At 38.0% G+C, this 9,312-nt stretch overlaps 1 non-coding gene across 1 annotated transcript; it reads left to right on the top strand.

Moving 5' to 3' along the window:
- Nucleotides 1-8,383: 8,383 nt before the first annotated feature.
- LOC138387786 (U6 spliceosomal RNA) lies at nt 8,384-8,490 on the top strand. The gene has a single exon (XR_011233980.1). It is a non-coding gene; the product is annotated as a U6 spliceosomal RNA (small nuclear RNA).
- The last annotated feature ends 822 nt before the right edge of the window (nt 8,491-9,312 follow it).

A 9,312-nucleotide genomic window follows, 5' to 3' on the forward strand; every position in this document is an offset into this window, starting at 1 on the left:
TTCTCTTCTGCTTGCTTCCATATCCTAGGGAAGATAGAAAACTAGGTCCTCATCTGAGAGGGAATTGAGGGGCTAAACCAATGAGAAGAAAGAAGATATAAAATAGTCACTTAGGGTAGAAGACGAAAGAATAGACAAGGATAATATAGTCTGATTCCTGGGTAGCACTAATCTCATGACCTACTTGAGATTAGTGATCATGAATGAAAACTGAACTTACCAATAGGTTTCAAGTCTCTTTCCACCAACCCTAAACTCCTCTGTACAAAAGTATACATCATCCTGCTGACGGGGAGTGGAAGTAGAGGCAAGGGGTGGTTTCAAGAAGTAGGTGTTGCTCAGGAACTTCTCTTCACACCTAAGATTCCAAAGAAGGGAGTACCGTTTGTAGGCATTGATTTGGTGCCTCAAAGATAACCATTGCAGTCCTTTTGGTTGGTCTCAATATGATTGTTATTCCTACAGCCCTTACATCTGAGTTCTAGGTAAAAGACAGGAGAAAGAAAAAATACCTGTCCTTCAATGAAAGAAAAAGGAAGTAATTAATGGGAAAAAAAAACTTATAAGAGTCTCTAGATGAAGTAAGTGGACTGAAGGGAATGTGTGGGCAGCCTTGGAAAAAGCCTTTCTAATACCATGAATTACAAAAATTTTACCAAAGACAGGAAAGTCTCTCCAAGGGCATCCTACTATCTGCCTCTAAGAGATATGGGAAAGAGAATAATGACACAGAGATAATGGTGTCCAGCAATAGAGGGTTATTGTGATTATCAGGAAGGATAGAGCTAAATTATTTTTTCTAAATCTGTAAAAAATGATAGTGGAATTTTGATAGGGATTGCATTAATTCTTTAGATCACCTTAGGTAAAATGGACATTTTAACAATATTGATTCTACCAATCCATGAGCATGTTAGGGATTTCCAGCTGTGCACATCAGTCTGTGGGGAGGAGACCATAGCTGGAAGCATCTTGAACTTCCCAGAGCTCTGTACTAGGGCTGCACTGGGCAGCAGAGGGACTGGTCTGAGCTAAGGCTCCAGGGAGTTAGGAGGCAGGCACCTAGCCTCTGGCGGTCAGCAGGACCAGAACAACGGAGGTGAACACTGAGAAGGGGACTCTACCCTGGAAACCACTGCAGGCCATTAGTCCGGCTCAGGGCAGGTCAGAAAGTGCAAGATCTCCTGCCAGACAGGCATGAGATTGTGGGAGGGTGACACACAAGAAACAACAGGCATCCTGTTGACTCAGCTCCCCAATCTGGCATCCACCAACTCCTGAACAGTTGCCTCCAGTGCTAGTGCTCTGCCAGTGGCCGGCCACCATTTTTGGAGTCCCCAATCCAGAAGCTGTGGTGCACTACGGTGTCAGGCAGCCCCCTTCCTCCAGCCCAGGGACTCTTCGCAACAAGCTCGGCTCTTCCACAACCTATTGTCCACTAGCCGGTCCGTTTTGATGGGCGAATTTTGAGTATTTCCCCAGTCATGGGAGGCTAATAACTGCAGGATTCACAGGTGGTTGGGCCTGGGACTCGGGCATCACCCCTCCCCAGAGGAGTGATTGATACCTCCCCTCTGATATCAACAGAATGGAAGAACAAACATTGCATATACTATCAGCACTCATGTGCACAGATGGAAGCAAAACTCTATGGAAATCATTCAGGTGGAGGGGGATAGGTGAAATCATACCTATTGGGTACAATGTACACTATCTGGGTGATGGGCACACTTACAACTTTGACTCAAGCAGTACAAAAGCAATCCATGTAACCAAATATTTCTACCCCCATAATATTCTAAAATAAATAAATTTTATGAAACAAAAAGTATGTAAAGACAAACCATAGACTGGGAAAAATATTTGCAAACCACATATCTGACAAAGTTATGTCAGAACTTTGAGTCTCAGAAACATTATACAAAGTGAAAGAAGTTAAACCCAAAAGACTACACGATACATAATTTAGTTTATATAGAATTCTACAAAAGCAAAACTATAGAAAGCAGATAAGCGGTTTCCTGCATTGGGTATAGTGGGAGGAGATCCACTGCAGAAGGGCACGAGAAATCTTTCTAGGATGCACCTGCTCTATATGATCGTGGAGGTAGTTTTTATGTGACTACATATGTTACAGGCTGGATTGTGTCCCCCTAAAATGTATATGTTGAAGTCCTAACCCCCAGTACCTCAAAATGTGACCATGTTTGGGAATAGGGTCTTTAAAGAGGTGACCAAGGCCATTAGGAGGAACTAAGGTAACTAAGTTAAATGAGATCATTAGCATGGACTCTAATCCAAAATGACTGATGTCCATATAAGAAGAAGAAATTTGGACATAGACATGGAAAGAGACAAGACGAAGCAAGAAAAGTAGAACAGATCCTTCCCTCAAAGCCCTCAGAAGGAACCAACCTGCCAAACTTTGCTTTTGAATTTCTAACCTCCAGAACTATGAGACAATAAATTTCTGTTGTTTAAGCCTCCCAGTCTATGATACTATATTACGGTAGCCCTAGTAAACTAATTCAGTATGCAATAACTAAAATTAATTAAACTGTACGTTTAAGGTTGGCAAATTTTACTATATGTAAATTATACCCAATAAAGCTGAAGAAAGGGGGGGATAAAACAGACCTACTATCATTAAAAAATAATAATAATCACACCTGTATTCCTGAAAGCTTTATTATTATTATTATTCTATTGGACTCAACTTCTCACACCCAACTCCCTTGGAAGCAGTGATTGCTATTTTTCTACCTCTTGGGGAGGAAATAAATGTTATGAAGAAACATTCTGATGAATGAGGTGAGTGTTTGAAGCACTTGGCTGTGAGTGACTAAGATCCTTCCATCCTGCAGGTTCTAAGTACTACCAAATTTAACCAACCAAATTAGTGATTCAGCTAAGGGAACTCGTACACATTTATCTTATTGTGACAACTAAGATAGTTTACTTTCTAAAATGGAAAAAATAAGGTTATATAATGAGCACATTCCTTAGAATAAGCCTTTTCAAAGCCCTAAGCTAAAAAATGAAGCGTTTTTCCAATACATGTTAGGCAATGCCATTTTAAATGAAATTGTCCTTTGAGACTACCTTTCTTTGAAAAAACAAAACAAAACAAAACAAAACAAACAAAAAAACCCACACCAATTCCTAATAGATAGCTTTTCTGAGAGAGGCAAAACAATATACCAGGAATGTTCTCAGAGGGTTTCTCAAAACAGCATATAAAATGCACATAACAAAATAATAACAGAGCAACTCCCCTATAAGGGTTTGTGGTTTTATTTGCTTTTCTTAGAAATTTACTTATGATTGTGGTCTTTCTTTTAGGAGGTAATGTCATTTTTATTTCATGGTGGACAGAGGAGCTGGAAAACAGATAATTGGTTTGGGAAAATATTCTCTAGCATATTTCTTACATTTAAACAGTAAGATGACACAATTTTGTAGGTATTGTATGATCTCTGGGGCTGGGAGTTCAGATTAGGGTAAACATATGCAATTGCCCTTGTCAGCTCAGGAAGATGCAAAAATTATTGTTGCAGGCAGAGTGGAGGATGATAGTAACCAGGTGGTTTTACTTGGTTTTATTCTCTTATTCTTTTGAAAGGACAAAAATCTTCCAGGGCATCGTCTACAATATCCAGCTCCTCTCAAATCCAAGAAAACAAACCACTGCAGCCATCAGGCAAAGGGATAATATTTTGTGTAAGTCATGATGAGAGAGTTCTTAAACAGACGCCTACAACACTACAATAGATATTGAAGGAGAATGACCAAGAAACTTGGAGGAATCTAAAAACCTTGCTCTGAAAAGCACAGAACCAGAGGCCAGGGCAGCTAACATTGGCCTGTAAGGTCAGTAGGTTAGAGAAAAAAAAGGACCATGCAGAAAGATGAAAGAAAGTCCTGGAAGCAACATGTTCCAAGTCAGGATTTTTAAAACTCAATTAATGGATCCATTTTGTGGCAGAAAGTACCCAGGCATTTAGCAGAATTCAAAATCAGAAGTGACAAATGTTTTTCTCTCCACATCACTTTATTTTCTGCTTACACTGTATGGGGAATGAATGAATAATTTCTTTTTCGGGTAAGACATGATCTTGAGAAAACTTGCCATACGCCATCCAGGTTGTTGGAGTAAATTTTAGACATGGTAGGTGGGTAAGAACCTCAGAGCCACTCTGACATTTGAGAATGATGTGTAGATCTTAGAAGACCAAAAGCCAACTCTCATCCTACATACCAGTGTTTGGGCAGCAAACAATTGTATACCTATCACATCATCTGTAGTTCAAAAAATTTATCATCTTTACCTGAGATGAGAATTAATAATGACCTCAGCAAAATTTCTCTTTGGAGAATCTTATTATTATACCAATGAGTCCTAAAAAATTCTAAATGAATTGCCAGGTTTAGTGGAAATTTTCTAGGACATGCTACACAGAAAGTGTGGTCATAGTAAATATATTTAATTTGTCTCAGTGACAAAAACTTCTGGATATTGCTCTGCCACATAGCAGTGCTTATGCAATGATTTTGGAAGGCTTCAGAATATCAAAAAAGTTTGAAAATTTTGCTTTTTATTATTTGTGTCTTTATTAAAGAAAATTATAAAATCTTCTTTATAAGATTGTTTTTATTCTGATCTGTAGGTTATAATGCTATTAGAGTATGAGAGAGAGGGGGAAGTGAAATAATGAATGAGGAAGAGTGAGAAACAAATTTTGGTGGGTAAAGTATGGAAGAGTTGTCTCATATTTTCACACACATGATGAAAGTTTTCCTTTTTTCTTATTCTCACTCTTTTTTTAAATATGAAATTTTAAAAAACTGTTTTATTTCTTTTCTGAATTAACCTACTGAAGATAAAACTTGTTTCTTTTAAAAAGTGGGGAAATATAAATTAACCTTTCAGCGGTTTGGAACAATTGAGTCACCATTTGGAAAACTAAATTATATGCGTGCCTGACCAAAAAAAAAAAAAAAAAATTGCCTCCTGACCTGAGAAGAAAGATCTGTAAAGTTTGGATCTGCCTAAATACTAAATATGGTGACAAGCAGTTTTCATCTCAGGAAAAAGTATGTGGAAGCACAGTTACCCAAGGCTGCAAATGCAAATTTAAAAGTGGAGAAATAAAAATCCACTCAGAATATTATTTCTCCATTCAAAGTAGAGAACAAATAACATTTACAATAGTTATTATAATGCCTTCTGTTCTCCCTGACAGTGAATACCAAATAAAACTAATCAGAGGGAGAAATTAGAAAAGTTTTAATAAAGAAAAAATATAATAATAGCATATGTTGCAATAATATTTGGTTTTCACAAGCAGATGTTGTATTTATTTCTTAGGTGTGGCCATAAACTGGGTGCCTTAAACAACAAAAATTTATTGTCTAACATTCTGGAGACTAGAAGTCCAAGATCAGTGTGTTGGCGGGTTATTTCCTTCTGCAGGCTGCGAGACAATCTCCTCCGTGCCCTCTCTCCTAGCTTATGGTGTTTTGCTCGCCATCTTCAGCATTCTTTAGCTTGTATATGCATCACCCCATCTCTGCCTTTATCTTTATATGGGGCTTTCCCTGTGTATTTGTCTGTCTCTGTGTCCAAAATTTTCTAGAAGGACATCAGTCATAACGGATTAAGACTCACCCTAATGATCTCATCTTAACTTAATTATCTCTGCAAAGGCCCTATTTCCAAATAAGGTCACATTCACAGGTACCAGGGGCTAGGACTTCAACATCTTTTAGCGTTGTAGTCCCCAGCCCCTGGGCCACAGACTGGTACTGGTCTATGGCCTGTTAGGAACCAGGCCACACAGCAGGAGGTGAGGGGTGGGCCAGCAAGCAAAGCTTCATCTGTATTTATAGCCACAATCCCCATTGCTCGCATCACTGCCTAAGCTCCATCTCCTGTCAGATCAGCAATAGCATTAGATTCTCGTAGGAGTGCAAACCCTACTGTGAACTGCACATGTGAGGGATCTAGGTTGTGTGCTGCTTGTAAGAATCTAATGCCTGATGATCTGAGGTGGACCTGAGGGAGCTGACGCTACCACTGGGCATCAGTTGCAAATATAGATTAGCATTAGCAGAGAGGTTTGACTGCACAATAAGTATAATGCACTTGAATCATCATGAAACCATCCCTCCCCCTGACCATGGAATAATTGTCTTCCATGAAACTGGTCCCTGGCGCCAAAAAGATTGGGGACCACTGTTTATTGGATATAATTCAACTCATAACATTGTTGTTTATTTATAGTGAAACACTCTGGAAGCTAACCAATTTTCTAATTAGATTAAAATATAACTATCTTTCAGCAGACCTCACATGCTCAGGGAAAGAGTCCTGAGTGATAAGAAGGTTTGATGATAAAAAAAAAAAAACTCCCTCAGCATTTGGATGTCGAGATATGTGTATGTTTCTCTGGATTAACTTATGGATGTTCGAGTTAATGGTTTTTCTCTTCAGGCAGTGGCTCAAAGAGGATGTGAACTCTTAGAAACCACAAGTCCCAGCACAGTCCACAGGCAGCTTATGCAGCCGATTGTGTTCCACAGAGCACATTCATGGGCCGTGCCCCAGACCTACTGAATCAGAAAGTCTGGGGGTGAGGTCAGGCCCTCTGTGTTTTAACAAGCCATCCAGGCAATTCTGAAGTTTGAGGACCACTGGTCTCCACTAAAGTAAAATATTGCCAGCCAAAACAATTTAAACAAAAACTACCAGACACTTTTCATAATCAGTGTTCAGAGTTCAGTTTTGAACTATGTGGTCTTAAAGGCTACACTTGCTGTCCTGATATATTTATGTGTTAATAAAATTTTAGGATGCTTTTTTGTTTTAAAAAGCTATATGTGTCATAATGTTTTAGTGTTGTATGTTCAAACTTACTCTGAGAAGAGAATTATTCCCGAAAATGTAGCCATTGCCGAAAAAATTTTAGGCACAGCAGTAGTTTTGTTCATCTCATTCAGATTAGAAAAACCTTCTCGTAGGAAGTCTGAGAGATTGATTTGCTTTGAGTGTCTTGCTTTAAACAGTTTTTTAGGTACAAATGCCATCCTAGACCTGCCAAATCAGAATCTTTCTTGCTAGGGTCTCAAGTATGTATTTTCAAAAACACGCACAGATGATTCTACTAAAGTCAACTAGACACACCTTGTTATGAACTATATCACCAACTGTAGTCTGTTACATAAATTCTATCCTTGCCATCCTCTGGAGGAGTGATTATTTTTAATATGAAAACCATCTGGCCAACTAAAGTCACTTGAGAGAGTAATTAACCATCTTTAAATAAATAACTCTCCTTTGTTACTCTTTCTGGAGAATACTGCATGGAGAAAAAGGCAGGCCCCAGCTGAATTTAGTAAGAAGACTAATCTAGAGGAAAAGATGCAGCATTCAAAGGGTTTAGCCACATTTTATAGTAATAGTTCCCATTTATTAAGTATCTAACATACAACAGAGTTTGATTTACATTTTTTAAACATAGGTTATCTCTAGTACTTTCAACAATGCTAAAAAGTAGTTACTGTTAGCTCCATTTTATATACTAGGAAACTGAGACACTGAAAAGAAAAGTGATTTAACCAAACCTGCAAAGCTAGTAAGTGGGAGAACAGAATTTGAAGTCAGATCTCTCTTTAGTTCTTTCACTCTTTCTACACTGCTGTCACTCATGGGAGTGTCAGGCATCCAGGCTTTGTTCCAACAAAAAAAGGCTGACAAAACATAACAACAGGAAATCCAGAGGCAAGCATGCATCTGGGATTAGTAACACAGGCCAGGAGGTCACATAAATTGGATGCAACTAAAACACCCCTCAATGGAAGAGTGGTTAAAAAAAAGAGATTATTTTTATAAGTTAACATTTGTGGAACTTTTTGCTATGTGCTATACTCTATTCCAAACACATTACCTGTTTGAACTTATTTAATCCTTGCACCAAACCTATGAGGTAAACATTATTCTTTCAGTTTTACAGAGAAGCTAAGTAATTTGCCCAAGGTCACTGGGGTTTGCTTTGACAGTCTGGCTCAGAGAATTCACTCTTAATCATTAAGGAAACTATTATGTATTATTATGATGATATTACCATATACTCAATAAAATAATAAACATGTATATGTCTATTACTACACCAATATATACTAATACAAATGTTTATGACAAATATGATATACCAAGCCAAAAATATTGAATAATTAATTTTTTCAGTGGCATGATATAAGTATGAAAAGTTTAACATATACTTTATGAGTTATGTTTAAAGGGCAGTTTTTTATTACAGAGCTATGGCAGCTATTGCTGTGTAACAAATTGATTAAACTTTAGTGGCTTAAAACAGGAAATATGGTGCTCACTTCGGCAGCACATATACTAAAATTGGAACGATACAGAGAAGATTAGTATGGCCCCTGTGCAAGGATGACATGCAAATTCGTGAAGCGTTCCATATAAAAATTTAAAAAATTTAAAAAATTTAAAAAACCAGGAAATATGTATCATCTCATAGTTCCTGTGGGTCCAGAGTCTTGACATGGTTCAGGCTGCAAAGAGATTGTTGGCTGGGGCTGTAGTCTCAGGCCAGAGGAGGATGTGCTTTCAAGCTCCCATCATGGCAGCTTGCTTTCCCTGAGGCAAATGGTCCAGAAAGACAGAGAGGAAAGGAGAGAGGAAAGCCACAGTTTTTTTGTAACCTAATTTCAGAAATGATATCACATCACTGTATCCATATTCTATATCTTAGAAGTGAGTCCTATTCTTATTTGGGGAAATATTTCTCAAAGTAAAATAGTTTAAGCAAAGCATTTAAAGAGTTTCAAAGCTCTTAGAAACTAATACACAGTTGCTCTCCAGATCCCAGCATTCCCCATCTGCAGGTTCTGCATCTCCAGATTGTGAATCTGAAAATTGAACCAACAGTGGATCAAATATTTTTTCAAAAAAGCTAATAAAAATAACAATATAGCAATAAAACATATTGTAAATAAAAGAATACAGTATAACAACTATCTACATTGTATTACTTATTATAAGCAATCTAGAGATAATTTGAAGCAGTGGTCCTCAACCTTTTGACATGAGGGACTGGTTTCATGGAAGACAATTTTCCCATGGATGGGGGCACAGGGGTGAGTTCGGGATGATTCAAGTGAATTACATTTATTGAGCAGCCAGACGTCTCTGCTAATGATAATTGATATTTGCAGCTGCTCTCCAGTGCTATCATCACTACCTCAGCTCCACCTCAGATCATCAGGCATTAGATTCTCACAAGCAAC

The sequence above is a fragment of the Eulemur rufifrons genome, chromosome 1, assembly GCF_041146395.1.
Source record: "Eulemur rufifrons isolate Redbay chromosome 1, OSU_ERuf_1, whole genome shotgun sequence".
Lineage (NCBI taxonomy): Eukaryota > Metazoa > Chordata > Mammalia > Primates > Lemuridae > Eulemur > Eulemur rufifrons.